The 24580-nt window shown below is 47.9% G+C and overlaps 1 protein-coding gene across 3 annotated transcripts in view; it reads left to right on the top strand.

Moving 5' to 3' along the window:
* The window catches only part of gnao1a (guanine nucleotide binding protein (G protein), alpha activating activity polypeptide O, a), a 137915-nt gene that overhangs the window by 69470 nt on the left and 43865 nt on the right, over positions 1–24580 (top strand). The gene's annotated exons all lie outside the window — the stretch shown is intronic.

The following is a 24580-nucleotide window of genomic DNA, read 5'->3' as shown; positions in this document are numbered from 1 at the left end:
GCACTGAGCAGGGCCCACCAGGAAGAGGATAGAGGGATGCTGCACTGAGCAGGGCCCACCAGGAAGAGGCTGGATAGAGGGATGCTGCACTGAGCAGGGCCCACCAGGAAGAGGCTGGATAGAGGGATGCTGCACTGAGCAGGGCCCACCAGGAAGAGGCTGGATAGAGGGATGCTGCACTGAGCAGGGCCCACCAGGAAGAGGCTGGATAGAGGGATGCTGCACTGAGCAGGGCCCACCAGGAAGAGGATAGGATAGAGGGATGCTGCACTGAGCAGGGCCCACCAGGAAGAGGCTGGATAGAGAGATGCTGCACTGAGCAGGGCCCACATGGAAGAGGATAGGATAGAGGGATGCTGCACTGAGCAGGGCCCACCAGGAAGAGGCTGGATAGAGGGATGCTGCACTGAGCAGGGCCCACCAGGAAGAGGATAGGATAGAGGGATGCTGCATTGAGCAGGGCCCACCAGGAAGAGGATAGGATAGAGGGATGCTGCACTGAGAAGTTGGGCCCACCAGGAAGAGGATAGGATAGAGGGATGCTGCACTGAGCAGGGCCCACCAGGAAGAGGATAGGATAGAGGGATGCTGCACTGAGCAGGGCCCACCAGGAAGAGGATAGGATAGAGGGATGCTGCACTGAGCAGGGCCCACCAGGAAGAGGATAGAGGGATGCTGCACTGAGCAGGGCCCACCAGGAAGAGGCTGGATAGAGGGAAGCTGCACTGAGCAGGGCCCACCAGGAAGAGGCTGGATAGAGGGATGCTGCACTGAGCAGGGCCCACCAGGAAGAGGCTGGATAGAGGGATGCTGCACTGAGCAGGGCCCACCAGGAAGAGGCTGGATAGAGGGATGCTGCACTGAGCAGGGCCCACCAGGAAGAGGCTGGATAGAGGGATGCTGCACTGAGCAGGGCCCACCAGGAAGAGGATAGGATAGAGGGATGCTGCACTGAGCAGGGCCCACCAGGAAGAGGCTGGATAGAGAGATGCTGCACTGAGCAGGGCCCACATGGAAGAGGATAGGATAGAAGGATGCTGCACTGAGCAGGGCCCACCAGGAAGAGGCTGGATAGCGAGATGCTGCACTGAGCAGGGCCCACCAGGAAGAGGATAGGATAGAGGGATGCTGCACTGAGCAGGGCCCACCAGGAAGAGGCTGGATAGAGGGATGCTGCACTGACCAGGGCCCACCAGGAAGAGGCTGGATAGAGGGATGCTGCACTGAGCAGGGCCCACCAGGAAGAGGATAGGATAGAGGGATGCTGCACTGAGCAGGACCCACCAGGAAGAGGATAGGATAGAGGGATGCTGCACTGAGCAGGGCCCACCAGGAAGAGGATAGAGGGATGCTGCACTGAGCAGGGCCCACCAGGAAGAGGCTGGATAGAGGGATGCTGCACTGAGCAGGGCCCACCAGGAAGAGGCTGGATAGAGGGATGCTGCACTGAGCAGGGCCCACCAGGAAGAGGCTGGATAGAGGGATGCTGCACTGAGCAGGGCCCACCAGGAAGAGGCTGGATAGAGGGATGCTGCACTGAGCAGGGCCCACCAGGAAGAGGATAGGATAGAGGGATGCTGCACTGAGCAGGGCCCACCAGGAAGAGGCTGGATAGAGAGATGCTGCACTGAGCAGGGCCCACATGGAAGAGGATAGGATAGAGGGATGCTGCACTGAGCAGGGCCCACCAGGAAGAGGCTGGATAGAGGGATGCTGCACTGAGCAGGGCCCACCAGGAAGAGGATAGGATAGAGGGATGCTGCATTGAGCAGGGCCCACCAGGAAGAGGATAGGATAGAGGGATGCTGCACTGAGAAGTTGGGCCCACCAGGAAGAGGATAGGATAGAGGGATGCTGCACTGAGCAGGGCCCACCAGGAAGAGGATAGGATAGAGGGATGATGCACTGAGCAGGACCCACCAGGAAGAGGATAGGATAGAGGGATTCTGCACTGAGCATGGCCCACCAGGAAGAGGCTGGATAGAGGGATGCTGCACTGAGCAGGGCCCACCAGGAAGAGGCTGGATAGAGGGATGCTGCACTGAGCAGGGCCCACCAGGAAGAGGCTGGATAGAGGGATGCTGCACTGAGCAGGGCCCACCAGGAAGAGGATAGGATAGAGGGATGCTGCACTGAGCAGGGCCCACCAGGAAGAGGCTGGATAGAGGGATGCTGCACTGAGCAGGGCCCACCAGGAAGAGGTTGGATAGAGGGATGCTGCACTGAGCAGAGCCCACCAGGAAGAGGATAGGATAGAAGGATGCTGCACTGAGCAGGGCCCACCAGGAAGAGGATAGGATAGAGGGATGATGCACTGAGCAGGACCCACCAGGAAGAGGATAGGATAGAGGGATTCTGCACTGAGCATGGCCCACCAGGAAGAGGCTGGATAGAGGGATGCTGCACTGAGCAGGGCCCACCAGGAAGAGGATAGGATAGAGGGATGCTGCACTGAGCAGGGCCCACCAGGAAGAGGATAGGATAAAGGGATGCTGCACTGAGCAGGGCCCACCAGGAAGAGGCTGGATAGAGGGATGCTGCACTGAGCAGGGCCCACCAGGAAGAGGCTGGATAGAGGGATGCTGCACTGAGCAGGGCCCACCAGGAAGAGGCTGGATAGAGGGATGCTGCACTGAGCAGGGCCCACCAGGAAGAGGCTGGATAGAGGGATGCTGCACTGAGCAGGGCCCACCAGGAAGAGGATAGGATAGAGGGATGCTGCACTGAGCAGGGCCCACCAGGAAGAGGCTGGATAGATAGATGCTGCACTGAGCAGGGCCCACATGGAAGAGGATAGGATAGAGGGATGCTGCACTGAGCAGGGCCCACCAGGAAGAGGCTGGATAGAGGGATGCTGCACTGAGCAGGGCCCACCAGGAAGAGGATAGGATAGAGGGATGCTGCATTGAGCAGGGCCCACCAGGAAGAGGATAGGATAGAGGGATGCTGCACTGAGCAGTTGGGCCCACCAGGAAGAGGATAGGATAGAGGGATGCTGCACTGAGCAGGGCCCACCAGGAAGAGGATAGGATAGAGGGATGATGCACTGAGCAGGACCCACCAGGAAGAGGATAGGATAGAGGGATTCTGCACTGAGCATGGCCCACCAGGAAGAGGCTGGATAGAGGGATGCTGCACTGAGCAGGGCCCACCAGGAAGAGGCTGGATAGAAGGATGCTGCACTGAGCAGGGCCCACCAGGAAGAGGCTGGATAGAGGGATGCTGCACTGAGCAGGGCCCACCAGGAAGAGGATAGGATAGAGGGATGCTGCACTGAGCAGGGCCCACCAGGAAGAGGCTGGATAGAGGGATGCTGCACTGAGCAGGGCCCACCAGGAAGAGGTTGGATAGAGGGATGCTGCACTGAGCAGAGCCCACCAGGAAGAGGATAGGATAGAAGGATGCTGCACTGAGCAGGGCCCACCAGGAAGAGGATAGGATAGAGGGATGATGCACTGAGCAGGACCCACCAGGAAGAGGATAGGATAGAGGGATTCTGCACTGAGCATGGCCCACCAGGAAGAGGCTGGATAGAGGGATGCTGCACTGAGCAGGGCCCACCAGGAAGAGGATAGGATAGAGGGATGCTGCACTGAGCAGGGCCCACCAGGAAGAGGCTGGATAGAGGGATGCTGCACTGAGCAGGGCCCACCAGGAAGAGGCTGGATAGAGGGATGCTGCACTGAGCAGGGCCCACCAGGAAGAGGCTGGATAGAGGGATGCTGCACTGAGCAGGGCCCACCAGGAAGAGGCTGGATAGAGGGATGCTGCACTGAGCAGGGCCCACCAGGAAGAGGATAGGATAGAGGGATGATGCACTGAGCAGGACCCACCAGGAAGAGGATAGGATAGAGGGATACTGCACTGAGCAGGGCCCACCAGGAAGAGGCTGGATAGAGGGATGCTGCACTGAGCAGGGCCCACCAGGAAGAGGCTGGATAGAGGGATGCTGCACTGAGCAGGGCCCACCAGGAATAGGATAGAGGGATGCTGCACTGAGCAGGGCCCCCCAGGAAGAGGCTGGATAGAGGGATGCTGCACTGAGCAGGGCCTCCCAGGAAGAGGCTGGATAGAGGGATGCTGCACTGAGCAGGGCCCACCATGAAGAGGATAGGATAGAGGGATGCTGCACTGAGCAGGGCCCACCAGGAAGAGGATAGGATAGAGGGATGATGCACTGAGCAGGACCCACCAGGAAGAGGATAGGATAGAGGGATTCTGCACTGAGCATGGCCCACCAGGAAGAGGCTGGATAGAGGGATGCTGCACTGAGCAGGGCCCACCAGGAAGAGGCTGGATAGAGGGATGCTGCACTGAGCAGGGCCCACCAGGAAGAGGCTGGATAGAGGGATGCTGCATTGAGCAGGGCCCACCAGGAAGAGGATAGGATAGAGGGATGCTGCACTGAGCAGGGCCCACCAGGAAGAGGATAGAGGGATGCTGCACTGAGCAGGGCCCACCAGGAAGAGGCTGGATAGAGGGATGCTGCACTGAGCAGGGCCCACCAGGAAGAGGCTGGATAGAGGGATGCTGCACTGAGCAGGGCCCACCAGGAAGAGGCTGGATAGAGGGATGCTGCACTGAGCAGGGCCCACCAGGAAGAGGATAGGATAGAGGGATGCTGCACTGAGCAGGGCCCACCAGGAAGAGGATAGGATAGAGGGATGCTGCACTGAGCAGGGCCCACCAGGAAGAGGATAGGATAGAGGGATGCTGCACTGAGCAGGGCCCACCAGGAAGAGGATAGGATAGAGGGATGCTGCACTGAGCAGGGCCCACCAGGAAGAGGATAGGATAGAGGGATGCTGCACTGAACAGGGCCCACCAGGAAGAGGATAGGATAAAGGGATTCTGCACTGAACAGGGCCCACCAGGAAGAGGATAGGATGAAGGGATGCTGCACTGAACAGGGCCCACCAGGAAGAGGATAGGATAAAGGGATGCTGCACTGAGCAGGGCCCACCAGTAAGAGGCTGGATAGAGGGATGCTGCACAGATCTACATTGGGGGAAATAGCTTTAAATTATGAACTCAATAAAAAGCTGCATCTGTCTGTAGATGAATTATTGACTGTTGAAATGGGTGTTCCACTGGAGAGGAAGTAGGGAGGGTCAGGGAGAGGAGAGCAGGGACTAGCAGGTGTATCAGCCAGCCCATATACTGGATCCCCATCCGTACTACCAGCCAGGCAGGGAGATCTAGTGGTAGTGGTACGATCAGAGCAGACAGGGCTGGATGTTACAGCCTTCCACGCTCAATACCTGAGCCCAGTGAGATTGCTAGAGCGTCCTGGTAATGTTCTTCTCAAAGAGGTGCTCTGCTCTCACCACCAGTCCACAGCTCCACACCAAGAGAGATCTGTGCTCAATGTCTGACTCATTTTCAAGAATAATTCAAAGACCGATAATTCCCATTACCGTGTGATCAGCCAACTGACTGACAAACATAAATGACGTTGAAGCTAATATAAGGAACCTACTGTTTGAGATAAATGACCTTATCTAAACCAGTGAACTAAGTAGATAACCTATTATCTGACATTGCCATAGAGCAGAATGATAAATAGTAGGCTATTGAATGTTGTGGTTTGAGATCATATCATTGCTGTGTAACTGTGGAGCGGTTCATCATTGGAAACCTGCAGGTTCTACTGATTCACTGCTGATTCACACACTACCTCTGTATGTAGTCAGTATAATTTCACAGTCTAGACAGTAACCGACAGAACACAATAACACAAACAGGATCCAGTATAACCATGATGCATCTGCAGCCCTTACACTATCATAGGCAATGTTGGTATCTGTCTGGATCATCATGGACCTTTCACTTAGGGATAAGCGTTAATAGCTGTGGGAGCGTCATTCAGTATTCATTGTGGACTATACTACGTCTCTACAGCTATCCCTCCCTACCAAACCCCTCCATTATGAGTGCAATGAGCAACTAGGTCTCTCCCTGGTTTTAATGCTCTTTGTGTTGCAGTTTAAAGTGCTCCACGATTGATTAAATGGGAGTGTTGTGTTGGGCTGCTGGAGGAAGAGAAGAAACTGAAGAGGGGGTGAAGGGGAGTGTGAGATGACATGAGAAAAAGACGGCCCCAATGTGTCTGGACTCGTGGAGTGCACTTCCACAAGTCTCTTTCTTTCACTCTTGCTTCCCGTTCCCGTTCTCTCCCTCTTTCTCTCTCCACCTGTCCTCTCTCTCACTCTTCTCCTCTCCCTCTTTCTCTCTACCCATCCTCTCTCTCACTCTTCTCCTCTCCCTCTTTCTCTCTCCACCCGTCCTCTCTCTCTTCTCCTCTCCCTCTTTCTCTCTCCACCCGTCCTCTCTCACTCTTCTCCTCTCCCTCTTTCTCTCTCCACCCGTCCTCTCTCTCACTCTTCTCCTCTCCCCACCCGTCCTCTCTCTCACTCTTCTCCTCTCCCTCTTTCTCTCTCCACCCGTCCTCTCTCACTCTTCTCCTCTCCCTCTTTCTCTCTCCACCCGTCCTCTCTCTCTCTCTTCTCCTCTCCCTCTGTCTTTCTCTGCTTCTCTCTCTCTCTGTCTGTTGCTCTTTCTGTTTCTCATTCTTGTTTTCTCTCTCTGTTTCTCTCTCTCTGTCGCTCTTTGTTTCTCTCTCTCTCTGTTTCTCTCTCTCCCTCCCCCTCTCTCCCTGATGTTAGACAGAGCCTTCTGGACACTTGATGCCAGGCAGCTGGACCTGCTCCTAGCCCTCCTAGTGGAAATGCCTTTCACGAATTTCAGATGCTAGACAATCCCACTTGTTTACTTATTTAGATGTTGTTTGAATTATTGAAGATCAAACAGTCAAATAGCAGTCTCCCTGAAACGGTTTACAACGTCTGCCCAATCTGAAATGGATCGAGAAAAATATGCATCTGAAAATAATCCAACTCTATAGTGGTGTTGCCACCCATGGGCACCATTTGAAACTCATGGAAAGATCTTGGTAAACCCTACGAGCCATCCATCAGTACAGTGACAGTGCATCTGAAAAGTATTCAGACCCCTGACCTTTTCCACATTTTGATACACTACAGCCTTATTCTAAAATGTATTACATTTAAAAAAATCATCAAGCTACACACAATACCCCATAATGACAAAGCAAAAACAGGTTTTTAGAAATGTTTGCAAATGTATTCAAAATAAAAAAAACATACCGTATTTATATAAGTATTCAGACCCTTTGCTATGAGACTCAAAATTGAGCTCAGGTGCATCCTGTTTCCATTGATCATCCTTGACTAGAGGATGTGGTAAATCCTAATCATGTCCAATCAATTGAAAAGGCACACACCTGTCTATATTAGGCCCCACAGTTGACAGTGCACGTCAGAGCAAAAACAAAGCCATGGGATTAAAGGAATTGTCCGTAGAGCTCCAAAGCAGGATTGTGTCGTGGCACAGATCTGGAGAAGGGTACCAAAAAATGTCTTCGGCCTTGAAGCTCCAGAAGAACACAGTGGCCTCCATCATTCTTAAATGGAAGAAGTTTGGAACCACCAAGACTCTTCCTAGAGCTAGCTTCCATGACTGGCAAGCAGAGTAATCGGAGGAGAACGGCCTTGGTCATTCTGACAGAGCTCCAGAGTTCCTCTGTGAAGATGGTTGTCCTTCTGTAAGGTTCTCCCATCTCTGCAGCACTCCACCAATCAGGTCTTTATGGTAGAGTGGCCAGACAGAAGCCACTCCTCAGTAACAGGTACATGACAGCCCGTTTGGAGTTTGCCAAAAGGCATCTAAAGGACTCTCAGACCATGAGAAACAAGATTCTCTGGTCTGATGAAAACAAGATTGAATGCCAGGTGTCATGTCTGGAGGAAACCTGGTACCCTACGGAGAAGCATGGTGGTGGCAGCATCATGCTGTGGGAATGTTTTTCAGCGGCAGGGACTGGGACACTAGTCAGGATCGAGGGGAAGAAGAACGGAGCAAAGTACAGAGATCCTTGATGAAAACCTGCTCCAGAGCGCCTGGGACCTGGGGCGAAGGTTCAACGACCCTAAGCACACAGCCAAGACAATGCAGGACTGACTTTGGGACAAGTCTCAGAATGTCCTTGAGTGGCCCAGCCAGAACCCGATCAAATATTTCAGGAGAGACCTGAAAATATCTGTGCATCGATGTTTTCCATCCAACCTGACATAGCTTGAGAGGATCTGCAGAGAAGAATGGGTGAAACTCCCCAAATACAGGTGTGCCAAGCTTGTAGCGCCATACCCAAGAGACTCAAGGCTGTAATCATTGTCAAAGGTGCTTCAACAAAGTACTGAGTAAAGGTGCTGAATAATTATGTAAATGTGATTTTTAATTTATTTATCTTTTAAACATGTTTTTGCTTTGTTGTTATGAGTTATTGTGTGTAGATTGATGAGAAAAAAAATCTGAATACTTTGCGAATGCACTGAACATATCTAGTCGTCGTTCAGTGGGCCATCAATACTGTCAGCCTTGGTTTAATGTTTCACTGCAAGCCAAAGAGCAACAATATTTATGTAAGTATGTATCTGTTCTGCCATCTCTTTGACTAGACATCAGGATAAGTGCATTGTACAAGCTGTACTTAAAACTGCTAGAAGAGCAGAGCAGACTTAACATCACCTCAGCCATCACAGCGGCCAAAGGTACTGCATCTAAGTGGTAGAGGCGTCACTACAGACCCTGGTTCGATTCCAGCCGTGATTGGGAGTCCTATAGGGTGGCGCACAATTGTCCCAGCATCATCCGGGTTAGGGTTTGGCTAGGGTAGGCCGTCATTGTAAATAAGAATTTGTTCTTAACTGACTTGCCTAGTTAAATAAAAGTGAAATACATTTTTAAAATACCCATTACTCTTCAACCACTGGTGAAAACCTCAGGAACTTTACAGTATCATCTCTTTCTATTATTCAACTGATATTTGAATATTATCTTTGGCCTTTATTTGGGCTCACATCCCGTAAATAGAACAACAGCATTGGATTCCTTATGGGCAGGCATGCTCCTGTTTGCCATGCATACGTTTTTATGGCTCTGCCGTGTGTAGCTCGTGTATGTGTGTGAACAGTGCCTGCCGGTTGATGTGGGTTAATGTAGAACACTTTTCTCTTCTCAATTTAGCCCCTGACAGCGGTGCTCCATCCATGCAAGGCCCAGCTGAGAGCAGACTGGCAAGCAGAGTGGGTAGCTAGTGTGAAGGCTTAATAGAGCCAGATTGAATGCCGGTAATGGATTGGAGAGTGGGGTGGAGAGGAGAGGAAGAGAAAGGACAGAAAAGCATGGAAGATGTGAAATGTGTTAGGGGGTGGTAGATGTCATCTCAAAGAGCCCAGTCTTCTGGTCAGCTGGTGCAGAGCTGCTGCTTTCTAACGGTCTGTTGCAGAGAGCTGAGCCCATGTGCTGTCTTCCGGAGTTCAACACAACCACATGCATGATCACAAACCACACACATACAGTTGAAGTCAGAAGTTTACATACACTACGGATGGAGTCATTAAAACTTGTTTTTCAACCACTCCACAAATTTCTTGTTAACAAACTATAGTTTTGGCAAGTCAGTTAGGACATCTACTTTGTGCATGACACAAGGAATTTTTCCAACAATTGTTTACAGACAGATTAACTCACTTTAAAATTCACTATCACAATTCCAATGGGTCAGAAGTTTACATACACTATGTTGACTGTGCCTTTAAACAGCTTGGACAATTCCAGAAAATGATGTTATGGCTTTAGAAGCTTCTGATAAATGATGTCAATTAGCCTGAGTCAATTGGAGGTGTACCTATGGATGTATTTCAAGACCTATCTTCAAACTCAGTGTCTCTTTGCTTGACATTATGGGAAAATCAAAATAAATCAGCCAGGACCTCAGAAACAAGATTGTAGACCTCCACAAGTCTGGTTCATCCTTTCATGCAATTTCCAAACGCCTGAAGGTATCACGTTTATCTGTACAAACAATAGTACGCAAGTATAAACACCATGGGACCATGCAGCCGTCATACCACTCAGGAAGAAGACACATTCTCTCTCCTAGAGATGAACGTACTTTGGTGTGAAAAGTGTAAATCAATCCCAGAACAACAGCAAAGTAGCTGCCGTTAATTTAGTTTGACCTGTTTTTTAATTGACATTTCTTTGTATATATCCATCAAAATTATACTGATTCATGATTTCGACTGGCTGAAAAAAGATGTCTGTCTCGTCCTGACACGTTACTTCTCAATTTGTCACGTGTACTCCCTCTCCGGCCTCTAGGTTATCAGGCTGCTGATTACCCCTCACACCTGTCACCATCGTCAAGCGCACCTGCTCCTCATGACACTCACCTGGACTCCATCACCTCCTTGATTACCTCCCCTATATCTGTCACTCCCCTTGGTTCTTTCCTCAGGTGTTATTGACTCTGTTTCATGTCGGTGGGTTGTTTGTTTCATGTTTATTGTGTTGTTTATTTATTAATTAAAACAGTGGAGATCGAATTTCAATATTGAAACAATGTTGCAAATATCGGGACAGACAACATTTTTGCAAACTCCCGTTGTTGCAAACCAAATGTTAGGCTAGAAGCAAGGATAAATAATGTCTTGATGCTTTTTTTACAGTGGAGATGAAGTTAATGGATTGGCTGGCTGGGCTGATGGGACAGTGGATGTGCAGGGATTTCTCAGATGGAACGGAAAACAAGATGCCCATTTTTGCGTCATAGGCTTAACCATGCTAAACAGGTTTTTTAGAATGGCTTAGAACACATCTCAACCAATCACTGCTTGTTTTGACCAACCCGTTGAATAATGAATTATATGTGTTGGCAGCCACAGTAGATGTTATTCTACCCACAATATGACTTTAATTCTTTAGCGTAAGTCGTTTTCTGTCAGCATTCCAAATAATGTCATTTTGAGTAATGTTCTATATGCAAAATGAAATGGAAGCATTAGATAGAATATCTAAGGCATCACCAGGTCAGCTCTACTGCACCCTACTTCTCAATGGGCAGATGAGGAAAGAAGCCATAATCGGCAATTAATACAAATCACTCCAAAATGAAATGCACTGGCTAAGTCTAAATAGCTTAATATCATACCCGAACCCTGCGCTCATACAGCTTGAATTGAATTTGACATCCCAAATAATCTGGCCTTTGTGTAATTGAAATAGTTTGCAGATTAATAAGCATAAGAACACAATTCTTAGCTAAAAATCATTTTGATTTGATATGGATGGGAATGCCCACGATGAAAGGACAGGTGTCAGATTCAGTAGGCTTTCAATTAGACAGTAGTGGTGGTGGTGGTGGTAGTAGTAGTTGTAGTATTGGTGGGGGCAGTAGTGTTGTCACAATACCAGATTTGACTTCAATACCAGGTTTAGTATCATGGTATCATGACACTCAATACCGGAATGATACTCGAAGCCGGAATGATACCACGGCAATAAAAAAAAGAAAGCGTATTACACAGAATAACCACTGGGCTTTATTTATTTTTACATTGAACAATATGTAGAACTGGTAGAACTAAAATAACAAATATATTATATATATCCTATATAAGATTTCTTACAAAAAATAAAACACAATTTTAAATATCAGAAGAATATCTTAAGTTTCCTCATGCAGAACCATATGAGACTCAGAATACTAAATCATTTTACAAATATATCTAAACTGTTTTAAAATGTAATTTCATAAATATCAGGGTTAATTTGTAATGCAAGATGGCACCGGAACGGATGGCTGCTGTTTTATTGGCTCTTAACCAACTGTGCTATTATGTTTTTTTGCATTGTTTGTAACTTATTTTGTACATAATGTTGCTGCTACCGGAAAAATAATTATTCTTTAATGAGTCAGACGGCAAGGATATACTCCAAACAGGCCCTCATCCCCGTCATTCGCTGGAGAAAGAAGCTGAGATTTCGCGGAAAGAGATCGGGGTGACTTGAGGATCAGGCGACGAGTGGCTAATCTGGCTTTGCCATCAGTACTGTTAGCTAACGTTCAATGAAAAATAAATGGGACAAACTGAAAGCACGTATATTCTACCAACGGGACATTAAAAACTGTAATATCTTATGTTTCACAGAGTCGTTTCACCAACGACATTAATAACATACAGCTGGAGGGTTATACACTTTTATCGGCAGGATAGAACAGCAGCCTCTGGTAAGACACGAGGGCGGGGACCTATGCATATTTGTTAACAACAGCTGGTGCACGATATCTAAGGAAGTCTCAAGGTTTTGCTCGCCTGAGGTAGAACATCTCATGATAAGCTGTAGACCACACTATCTAGTGAGTTTTCATCTGTATTTTTCATAGCTATCTACATACCACCACAGACCAATGCTGGCACTAAAACCGCACTCAATGAGACGTATACCGCCATAAACAAACAGGAAAATGCTAATTCAGAGGCGGCACTCCTAGTGGCCGAGGACTTTAATGCAGGGAAACTTAAATCAGTTTGACCTCATTTCTATCAGCGTGTTAAATGTGCAACAAGAGGGAAAAAAACTCTAGAACACCTTTACTCCACACACAGGTAGGCATACAACGCTCTCTCTCAATTTGGCCAATCTGACCATAATTCTATCCTCCTGATTCCTGCTTACAAGCAAAAATGAAAGCAGGAAGCACCAGTGACTCGGTCTATAAAAAAGTCAGATGAAGCAGATGCTAAACTACAGGACTGTTTTGTTAGCACAGACTGGAATATGTGCCGGGATTCATCCGATGGCATTGAGGGGTACACCACATCAGTCACTGGCTTCATCAATAAGTGCATCAATGACATCGTCCCCACAGTGACTGTACGTACATACCCCAACCAGAAGCCATGGATTACAGGCAACATTCACACTGAGTTAAAGGTTAGAGCTGCCGCTTTCAAGGAGCGGAACTCTAAACCGGAAGCCTATTAGAAATCCCGCTATGCCCTCCGACGAACCATCAAACAGGCAAAGCGTTAAGATAGGACTAAGATCGAATCGTACTACATCGGCTACGACGCTCGTCGGATGTGGCAGGGCTTGCAAACTATTACAGACTACAAAGGGAAGCACAGCCGAGAGCTGCTCAGTGACACGTGCCTACCAGACGAGCTAAATAACTTCTATGCTCGCTTTGAGGAAAGTAACACTGAAAAATGGGTGAGAGCATCAGCTGTTCCAGATGACTGTGTGATCACACACTCAGCAGCCAATGTGAGTAAGACCTTTAAACAGATCAACATTCACAAGCCGAAGGGCCAGACGGATTACAAGGACATCCGAGCATTGCGCTAAACCAACTGGCAAAAGTCTTCACTGATATTTTCAACCTCTCCCTGTCTGAGTCTGTAATACCACCATGTTTCAAGCAGACCACCATAGTCGTGGTGCCCAAGAACACTAAGGTAACCTGCCTAAATTACTACCGACCCGTAGCACTCACGTCTGTAGCCATGAAATGCTTTGAAAGGCTGGTCATGGCTCACATCAACACCATTATTCCAGAAACCCTAGACCAACTCCAATTTGCATACCGCTCCCAACAGATCCACAGATATACTCCACACTGCCCTTCCACACCTGAACAAAAGGAACACCTATGTGAGAATGCTATTCATTGACTACAGCTAAGCGTTCAACATCATAGTGCCCTCAAAGCTCATCACTAAGCTAAGGACCCTGGGACTAAGCACCTGTGTCACCTGCATGCCCAAGCACAAGTTGCCTGACTAGCTACTGCCCCATGAGAAGATTCAGACAAATTACTAGACAGACTCGATCCTCTCAATCCATATGACGTTAGACACATTTGACAGAAGTACCGAAAGTAACAAATTATTGTACCGAATCGTTTTTCATTTTCTAGTATCGAAAAAGTACCGAAGTTTCAGTGCACTAAATCGAATTTTATTTGTCACATACACATGGTTAGCAGATGTTAATGCGAGTGTAGCAAAATGATTGTGCTTCTAGTTCCGACAATGCCGTAATAACCAACGAGAAATCTAACCTAACAATTTCACAACAACTACCTTATACACACAATGTAACGGTTCTCCTCCTCTTCTGATGAGTATGAAATATCAGACCAATGCGCAGCGTGGTAAGTGTCCATAATATATTTATTAACCTGAACACTGAAAACAAAAGACCAAGAGAAATAAAATAAAACCGATACAGTTCTGTATGGTAAAACACAGAAAACAAAACCCATGTGGGCAAGAGCTACCTAAGTATGGTTCTCAATCAGAGACAACGATAGACAGCTGTCCCTGATTGAAAACCATACCCGGCCAAAAACAAAGAAATACAAAAACATAGAAAAAGGAACATAGAATTCCCACCCTAGTCACACCCTGGCCTAACCAAAATAGAGAATAAAAGCCTATGGCCAGGGCGTGACACACAAGTGTAAAGGGATGAAGAATATGTACATAAAGATATATGAATGAGTGATGGTACAGAACGGCATAGGCAAGATGCAGTAGATGGTATCGAGTACAGTATATACATATGAGATGAGTAATGTAGGGTATGTAAACATTATATTAAGTGGCATTGTTTAAAGTGTCTAGTGATACATGTATTACATAAAGATGGCAAAATGCAGTAGATTATATAGAGTACAGTATATACATATGAGATGAGTAATGTAGGGTATGTAAACATTATATTAAGTGGCATTGTTTAAAGTGTCTAGTGATACATTTTTTACATACATTTTTCCAATATTAAAGTGGCTGGAGTTGAGTCAGTATGTTGGCAGCAGCCACTCAATGTTAGTGCTGGCTGTTTAATAGTCTGATGGCCTTGAGATAGAAGCTGTTTTTCAGTCACTCGGTCTCAGCTTTGATGCGCCTGTACTGACCTCGCCTTCTGGATGATAGCGGGGTGAACAGGCAGTGGCTCAGGTGGTTGTCCTTGATGATCTTTATGGCCTTCCTGTGACATCGGGCGGTGTAGGTGTCCTGCAGACCTCACTACCCTCTGGAGATCCTTACGGTTGTGGGCGGAGCAGTTGCCGTACCAGGTGGTGATACAGCCCGACAGGATGCTCTCGATTGTGCATATGAAAAGTTTGAGTGCTTTTGGTGACAAGCCAAATTTCTTCAGCCTCCTGAGGTTGAAGAGGCGCTGCTGTGCCTTCTTCACGATGCTGTCTGTGTGGGTGGACCAATTCAGTTTGTCCGTGATGTGTACGCCGGTGAACTTAAAAATTACTACCCTCTTCACTACTGTCCCGTCGATGTGGATAGGCGGGTGCTCCCTCTGCTGTTTCCTGAAGTCCACAAAAATCTCCTTTGTTTTGTTGACGTTGAGTGTGAGGTTATTTTCCTGACACCACACTCCGAGGGTCCTCACCTCCTCCCTGTCGGCCGTCTCGTCTTTGTTGGTAATCAAGCCTACCACTGTAGTGTCGTCTGCAAACTTGATGATTGAGTTGGAGGCAGTCGTGGGTGAACAGGGAGTACAGGAGAGGGCACCCTTGTGCGGCCCCAGTATTGAGGATCACCACCCGGGGGCGGCCTGTCAGGAAGTCCAGTACCCAGTTGCACAGGGCGGGGAAGAGACCCAGGGTCTCGAGCTTGATGACGAGTTTGGAGGGTACTATGGTGTTAAATGCTGAGCTGTAGTCGATGAACAGCATTCTCACATAGGTATTCTTCTTGTCCAGATGGGTTAGTGCAGTGTGGTTGCGATTGCGTCGTCTGTGGACCTATTGGGGCGGTAAGCAAATTGGAGTGGGTCTAGAGTGTCAGGTAGGGTGGAGGTGATATGGTCCTTGACTATTCTCTCAAAGCACTTCATGATGACGTAAGTGAATGCTACGGGGTGGTAGTCGTTTAGCTCAGTTACCTTAGCTTTCTTGGGAACAGGAACAATGGTGGCCCTCTTGAATGTGGGAACAGCAGACTGGGATAAGGATTGATTGAATATGTCCGTAAGCACACCAGCCAGCTGGTCTGCGCATGCTGAGTGACGCACCTGGGGATGCCGTCTGGGCCTGCAGCCTTGCGAGGGTTAACACGTTTAAATGTTTTACTCACGTCGGCTGCAGTGAAGGAGAGTCTGCAGGTTTTGGTAGCGGTCCATGTCAGTGGCACTGTATTGTCCTCAAAGCGAGCAAAGAAGTTGTTTAGTCTGTCTGGGAGCAAGTCATCCTGGTCTGCGACGGGGCTGGTTTTCTTTTTGTAGTCTGTGATTGACTGTAAATCCTGCCACATACCTCTTGTGTCTGAGCTGTTGAATTGCGACTCTACGACTCTGTCTCTATACTGACGCTTAGCTTGTTTGTTTGCCTTGCGGAGGGAATAGCTACACTGTTTGTATTCGGTCATGTTTCCGGTCACCTTGCCCTGGTTAAAAGCAGTGGTTTGCGCTTTCAGTTTCGCGCGAATGATGCCATCAATCCACGGTTTCTGGTTTGGGAATGTTTTAATAGTTGCTGGGGGTGCGACATCACCGATGCACTTGCTAATAAACTCGCTCACCGAATCAGCGTATTCATCAATGTTATTTATAGCTAATTTAGAAGGGTACTGTGTGTATTTTTTCATCTGACAAACTGAGAAAATAAGATAATCTAATTCAATAGCTCTTCATTACAGTTATCACTATCAAACTAATGCATTCAGGGGCTACATATATATTTACGTCCATGAAACAAGGTGCTCCTCTTCAGCTGATAAGCAGCACTCATGTGTGTGTGTGTGTGTGTGTGTGTGTGTGTGTGTCCCAGTTTAAATGTAGTGTGTGTCCCAGTTTAAATGTAGTGTGTGTCCAGTATCCTCTCTACCACATTACTGTGTGCTGACTGTTGGTTCGTCTTGGGTGTGATGAACCTCTCTACCACATTACTGTGTGCTGACTGTTGGTTAGTCTTGGGTGTGATGAACCTCTCTACCACATTACTGGGTGCTGACTGTTGGTTAGTCTTGGGTGTGATGATCCTCTACCACATTACTGGGTGCTGACTGTTGGTTAGTCTTGGGTGTGATGATCCTCTCTACCACATTACTGGGTGCTGACTGTTGGTTAGTCTTGGGTGTGATGAACCTCTCTACCACACTACTGTGTGTTGACTGTTGGTTAGTCTTGGGTGTGATGATCCTCTCTACCACATTACTGGGTGCTGACTGTTGGTTAGTCTTGGGTGTGATGAACCTCTCTACCACATTACTGTGTGCTAACTGTTGGTTCGTCTTGGGTGTGATGAACCTCTCCCACATTACTGTGTGCTGACTGTTGGTTAGTCTTGGGTGTGATGATCCTCTCTACCACATTACTGGGTGCTGACTGTTGGTTAGTCTTGGGTGTGATGAACCTCTACCATATTACTGGGTGCTGACTGTTGGTTAGTCTTGGGTGTGATGAACCTCTCTATCACATTACTGTGTGCTGACTGTTGGTTAGTCTTGGGTGTGATGATCCTCTACCACATTACTGGGTGCTGACTGTTGGTTAGTCTTGGGTGTGATGAACCTCTACCACATTACTGGGTGCTGACTGTTGGTTAGTCTTGGGTGTGATGAACCTCTCTACCACATTACTGGGTGCTGACTGTTGGTTAGTCTTGGGTGTGATGTATGATCCTCTCTCCACACGGAGGGAGTTCCAGCTTGTTTTTCCTGGGTTGTCGGTAACTCTGTGGACATCTGGTTTTCCGTCCAGTCTGCTCTCTTTCTTTCCCGCTCTCTCAGGGTGGATTTTCATTAATTTTTCCATAATCGGAGCTGTGCTGCTTGGAAACAGGCGGTTGCCACAGAGACATAGCTCATCGGAGACTGAAAGAAGAATAGGAACACTGCATCTAAGTGATCTCAGCATTTCATTGGTTGGGATGGCTCTGAATAGGGCCCAGGCTTTCTTTCTTTTACATTTTCCCACCCTCCCTATATAACACATTATCTCTGTCTTTGGTGGGATGATACTATGACTTCCTATCGATGTTATTAGGAGTGGTTTAAGGGGTGGAATTACATTTTTATGAGTTGTCAATACTGTGATACATTAGATACAGAGAATATGGTACCAGATCCATTTTCCATCATTGCACTCACCTCTCACCCACTACTGCACTAATGGACCACTACTACTACTACTACAACCTGAGTATGAAATGAAAAAGTATAGTTCAGGATGATGACAAAGCAGTGACATTAAGACAGGAGAAGATATGGATCCTGTTGCACACTGTCTAATTACTCCTCCTCCCTGTGTGGTGTCCCAGGGGTCTTGCCAGACGGGTGCCACTGTGTGCAACCTCCACCTGTGGGCATGTCATTTCCACCTGGCTGGGCACACAGGCCAGCGTAATTACTGGCCTGCCAGCCTGCCACAGCACAGAGACAACGCCCTGACGCCCATGTTGTTTGTTATTCGCAGGCTGCCACTTAATTTGATTTCCTCCTCTCACTGGCTCCCCTGAGTGCCCTGCGAACTACTCTGGGACGCCTGAGAGGGGTGGGGTTAAGGGTTGGGGATAGTCCCATATGGGGGTGCACTCCTAAACAATAATGTGTTGACAGAAAGGATGGAGTGTTTTTACTGCATGCTGTAACTTCTGTGGACCTGCGCCCAGACAGAGGCTGAGGAGTGAGATTGCTGAGATTCTCTGGTAACATTCATAGTGCATCCAGCAGGGGTGGGGGTGGCAGCTTTGTGCTGCTTCTGAAAAATAAGTGTCTGTTAAGTCTGTTAAGTCTGTTGAGGCAGAGAGGAGCAGAGAGGAGAGGAGCAGGCCAAGGTTAATTCTGCTGCTGTTGGAGCTGACAGTGGAGAGTAGATTGCTCTTTAATAAATGCCAGGCCTCAGCTGACACAGCAGCAACCCGCAGGCCTACAGACAGACAGCACCACACCCACTGCCAAATCCATCGTCAGTCTGTACACCACACTCACACAAACTCACACCTTGCTGTAGCTAATAGCTATGAGAGGGGAGAGAGACTAGATAGCTACGAGATAGATGCTAAAAAGATAGCTACGAGATAGATAGATAGCTACGAAATAGATAGCTACTAGATAGATAGTTAGCTACTAGATTGAGAGAGAGATAGCTACGTACTAAATACAGTTGAAGTTGGAAGTTTACATACACTTAGGTTGGAGTCATTGAAACTCGTTTTTCAACCACTCCACAAATGTCTTGTTAACAAACTATAGTTTTAGCAAGTTGGTTAGGACATCTACTTTGTGCATGACACAAGGCATTTTTCCAACAATTGTTTACAGACAGATTATGTCACTTATAATTCACTGTATCACAATTCCAGTGGGTCAGAAGTTTACATACACTAAGTTGACTGTGCCTTTATAAAGCTTGGAAAATTCCAGAAAATGTAATGGCTTTAGAAGTTTCTGATAGGCTAATTGACTTAATTTGAGTCAATTGGAGGTGTACCTGTGGATGTATTTCAAGGCCTACCTTCAAACTCAGTGCCTCTTTGCTTGACATCATGGGAAAAGCATAAGAAATCAGCCAAATAATTATACAAAAAAATAATTGTAGACCTCCACAAGTCTGGTTCATCCTTGGGAGCAATTTCCAAACGCTTGAAGGTACCACGTTCATCTGTACAAACAATAGTACGCAAGCATAAACACAATGGGACCACGCAGCCGTCATACCACTCAGGAAGGATACGCGTTCTGTCTCCTAGAGATGAACGTACTTTGGTGCGAAAAGTGTAAATTAATCCCAGAACAACAGCAAAGGACCTTGTGAAGATGCTGGAGGAAACAGGTACAAAAGTATCTATATCAACAGTAAAACAAGTCCTATATCGACATAACTTGAAAGGCCGCTCAGCAAGGAAGAAGGAAGAAGCCAAAGCTTTGCTGCAGGAGGGACTCTTTTAACCAAAAGATCACAGATAAGATCATTATTTTTACATTAATTTTAGGCCCTGATGACATAGCAGCGGGAGGCAGGAGTTTAATGGTGTGGCTCGGGGCAGGCAGGAGGTTAATGGTGTGGCTCGGGGCAGGCAGGAGGTTAATGGTGTGGCTCGAGGCAGGCAGGAGGTTAATGGTGTGGCTCGGGGCAGGCAGGAGATTAATTGTGTGGCTCGTGGCAGGCAGGAGGTTAATGGTGTGGCTCGTGGCAGGCAGGAGGTTAATGGTGTGGCTCGGGGCAGGCAGGAGATTAATTGTGTGGCTCGGGGCGGGCAGGAGGTTAATGTTGTGGCTCGGGGTGGGCAGGAGGTTAATGTTGTGGCTCAGGGTGGGCAGGAAGTTAATGGTGTGGCTCGGGGCGGGCAGGAGGTTAATGGTGTGGTTCGGGGCGGGCAGGAGGTTAATGGTGTGGCTCGGGGCGGGCAGGAGGTTAATGGTGTGGCTCAGGGCAGGCAGGAGGTTAATGTTGTGGCTTGGGGCAGGTAGGGCGTGGCCCCTGGTCTCCTCTCCACTCAGCGTGGCAATAGATACACTGCCACAACGCATAGTAGCCTACTGTATGGCCTTTAAGGCTGACAACCATTAGGCCACAACTGCAGGAAAGCAGAATAACAGTTAAATATTTTATCAGGTCAATAATTCAGCTGCTGCCGTGGGAGGCACAGAGATAGGAGAAAGGTGAGAGCAAAGTAGTGAGGGAGGAAGGGAGAGAGGTAGCGGGAGCAAGGGAGAGAGGTAGAGTGAGCATCAGACCCAAGATGACATTCCCCAGGAAGGGCCTGATAACCATGGTAACTGGAGCTGAATGTCATGATGCAGAGTAGTGAAGGGGGGGGGGGGGGGGGACGACTAGTGAGCAAGCGACAGAGAAAGTTAGACTATAATGAAGTGGAGGGCTGGCAGCAGTGAGGGGTGTAGTACATACAGTGAGGAGAACAAGTTTTTGATACACTGCCAATTTTGCAGGTTTTCCTACTTACAAAGCATATTTGTAATATCTGTAATTTTTATCATAGGTATACTTCAACTGCAAGAGACGGAATTTAAAACAAAAATCCAGAAAATCACATTGTATGATTTTTAAGTAATTAATTTGCATTTTATTGCATGACATAAGTATTTGATACATTAGAAAAGCAAAACTTAATATTTGGTTAAGAAACCTTTGTTTGCAATTACAGAGATCATACGTTTCCTGTAGTTCTTGACCAGGTTTGCACAACACTGCAGCAGGGATTTTGGCCCACTCCTCCATACAGACCTCCAGATCCTTCAGGTTTCGGGGCTGTCGCTGGGCAATACGGACTTTCAGCTCCCTCCAAAGATTTTCTATTGGGTTCAGGTCTGGAGACTGGCTAGACCACTCCAGGACCTTGAGATGCTTCTTACGGAGCCACTCCTTAGTTGCCCTGGCTGTGTGTGTTTGGTCGTTGTCATGCTGGAAGACCCAGCCACGACCCATCTTCAATGCTCTTACTGAGGGAAGGAGGTTGTTGGCCAAGATCCCGCGATACATGGCCCCATCCATCCTTCCCTCAATACGGTGCAGTCGTCCTGTCCCCTTTGCAGAAAAGCATCCCCAAAGAATGATGTTTCCACCTCCATGCTTCACGGTTGGGATGGTGTTCTTGGGGTTGTACTCATCCTTCTTCTTCCTCTAAACACGGCGAGTGGAGTTTAGACCAAAAGGCTCTATTTTTGTCTTATCAGACCACATGACCTTCTCCCATTCCTCCTCTGGATCATCCAGATGGTCATTGGCAAACTTCAGACGGGCCTGGACATGCGCTGGCTTGAGCAGGGGACCTTGCGTGCACTGCAGGATTTTAATCCATGACGGCGTAGTGTGTTACTAATGGTTTTCTTTGAGACTGTGGTCCCAGCTCTCTTCAGGTCATTGACCAGGTCCTGCCGTGTAGTTCTGGGCTGATCATTCACCTTCCTCGTGATCATTGATGCCCCACGAGGTGAGATCTTGCATGGAGACCCAGACGGAGGGTGATTGACCGTCATCTTGAACTTCTTGAATTGCGCCAACAGTCGTTACCTTCTCACCAAGCTGCTTGCCTATTGTCCTGTAGCCCATCCCAGCCTTGTGCAGGTCTACAATTGTATCCCTGATGTCCTTACACAGCCTTCTAGTCTTGGCCTTTGTGGAGAGGTTGGAGTCTGTTTGATTGAGTGTGTGGACAGGTGTCTTTTATGCAGGTAACGAGTTCAAACAGGTGCAGTTAATACAGGTAATGAGTGGAGAACAGGAGGGCTTCTTTAAAGAAAAACGAACAGGTCTGTGAGAGCCGGAATTCTTACTGGTTGGTAGGTGATCAAATACTTATGTCATGCAATAAAATGCAATTTAATTACATAAAAATCATACAATGTGATTTTCTGGATTTTTGACCTCTACATGCTTTGTAAGTAGGAAAACCTGCAAAATCGTCAGTGTATCAAATACTTGTTCTCCCCACTGTATCTGAGTTGTGTGTTGTTTCAATTCAGTGTCCATCTAGAAAAGGCACTATGTCTATCTGTAAATCAGAAGCGTCCCGTGGAGAGTAATGACATAACAATCTAGTATGTTCAGAAGTGGTGAGAGAGGGTGGGAGAGGTTTAAGAGTGGATTGAAAAAAAACACACAGGGAAAGGGAGTGGTGAAGAAGGGACAGGTAGCGAAGGACATTAGGGGTTGAGATGGAAGGAGATGGGAGAAGTAGGAAGCACATGAGGGGTTGAGAGAAGGAGAAGGGAGAGGTAGTGAAGGACATGATGGGTTGAGATAGAAGGGAGAGGTAGCAAAGGTCATGAGGATTTGAGAGAAGGAGAAGGGAGAGGTAGCGAAGGACATGAGGGGTTGAGAGAAGGAGAAGGGAGAGGTAGCGAAGGACATGAGGGGTTGAGATAGAGGGAGAGGTAGCGAAGGACATGAGGAGTTGAGAGAGGGAGAAGGGAGAGGTAGCAAAGGACATGAGGAGTTGAGAGAGTGAGAAAGAAGAAGGGAGAGGTAGCAAATGACATGAGGAGTTGAGAGAGGGAGAAAGGAGAGGTAGCGAAGGACATGAGGAGTTGAGAGAGAGTTGAGAGAGGGAGAAAGGAAAAGGGAGAGGTAGCGAAGGACATGAGCAGTTGAGATTGAGGGAGAAAGGAGAAGGGAGAGGTAGCGAAGGACATGAGGGGTTGATATGGAAGGAGAAGGGAGAGGTAGCGAAGGACATGAGGGGTTGAGAGAAGGAGAAGGGAGAGGTAGCGAAGGACATGAGGGGTTGAGAGAAGGAGAAGGGAGAGGTAGCGAAGGACATGAGAAGTTGAGAGAGGGAGAAAGGAGAAGGGAGAGGTAGCGAAGGACATGAGGAGTTGAGAAAGGAGAAGGGAGAGGTAGTGAAGGACATGAGGAGTTGAGGTAGAGGGAGAGGTAGAGAAGGACATGAGGAGTTGAGATAGAGGGAGAGGTAGTGAAGGACATGAGAAGTTGAGATGAAGGGAGAGGTAGCGAAGGACATGAGGAGTTGAGATAGAGATGTAGCGAAGGACATAGAGGGAGAAGGGAGAGGTAGCAAAGGACATGAGGGGTTGAGATTGAAGGAGAAGGGAGAGGTAGCGAAGGACATGAGGGGTTGAGATTGAAGGAGAAGGGAGAGGTAGCGAAGGACATGAGTTGAGATAGAGATGTAGCGAAGGACATAGAGGGAGAAGGGAGAGGTAGAGAAGGACATGAGGAGTTGAGATTGAGGGAGAAAGGAGAAGGGAGAGGTAGCGAAGGACATGAGGGGTTGAGATTGAAGGAGAAGGGAGAGGTAGCGAAGGACATGAGGGGTTGAGAGAAGGAGAAGGGAGAGGTAGCGAAGGACATGAGGAGTTGAGAAAGGAGAAGGGAGAGGTAGTGAAGGACATGAGGAGTTGAGGGAGAGGTAGAGAAGGACATGAGGAGTTGCGATAGAGGGAGAGGTAGCGAAGGACATGAGTTGAGATAGAGATGTAGCGAAGGACATGAGGAGTTGAGAAAGGAGAAGGGAGAGGTAGCGAAGGACATGAGGAGTTGAGGGAGAGGTAGCGAAGGACATGAGGGGTTGAGAGAAGGAGAAGGGAGAGGTAGCGAAGGACATGAGGAGTTGAGAAGGGAGTTGAGAAAGGAGAAGGGAGAGGTAGTGAAGGACATGAGGAGTTGAGGGAGAGGTAGAGAAGGACATGAGGAGTTGCAATAGAGGGAGAGGTAGCGAAGGACATGAGTTGAGATAGAGATGTAGCGAAGGACATGAGGAGTTGAGAAAGGAGAAGGGAGAGGTAGCGAAGGACATGAGGAGTTGAGGGAGGGGTAGCGAAGGACATGAGGAGTTGAGGGAGGGGTAGTGAAGGACATGAGTGGTTGAGATAGAGGGAGAGGTAGCGAAGGACATGAGGGGTTGAGATAGAGGGAGAAAGGTGAAGGAAACCATGTTTGTGGACAGTACTATGATGATGTCAAGGACACCATACATGCATACATACAGAGAAGGACACACCTCCCCTTTGACATGGATGGCATAACTTGTGCTTTGAGTAGAACTGTAGATACTGTATTCTAATGTACTATGTTCTTTTCTATTGAATATATTAAATAAGAGGCAATGCTGTCATGATGATGGCTATAGAATTCCCACGCAGAGCTATTGATCACAGTGGACTTTTTCTAGCTGCGTTCTGGGTTTACCTTCAGCTACATTCTTCTC

The sequence above is a fragment of the Oncorhynchus mykiss genome, chromosome 2 (genome assembly GCF_013265735.2).
Source record: "Oncorhynchus mykiss isolate Arlee chromosome 2, USDA_OmykA_1.1, whole genome shotgun sequence".
Classification (NCBI taxonomy): Eukaryota; Metazoa; Chordata; class Actinopteri; order Salmoniformes; family Salmonidae; genus Oncorhynchus; species Oncorhynchus mykiss.
Note: the sequence above shows the minus strand (reverse complement) of the source record. Positions and strands in the feature narration are given on the sequence as shown.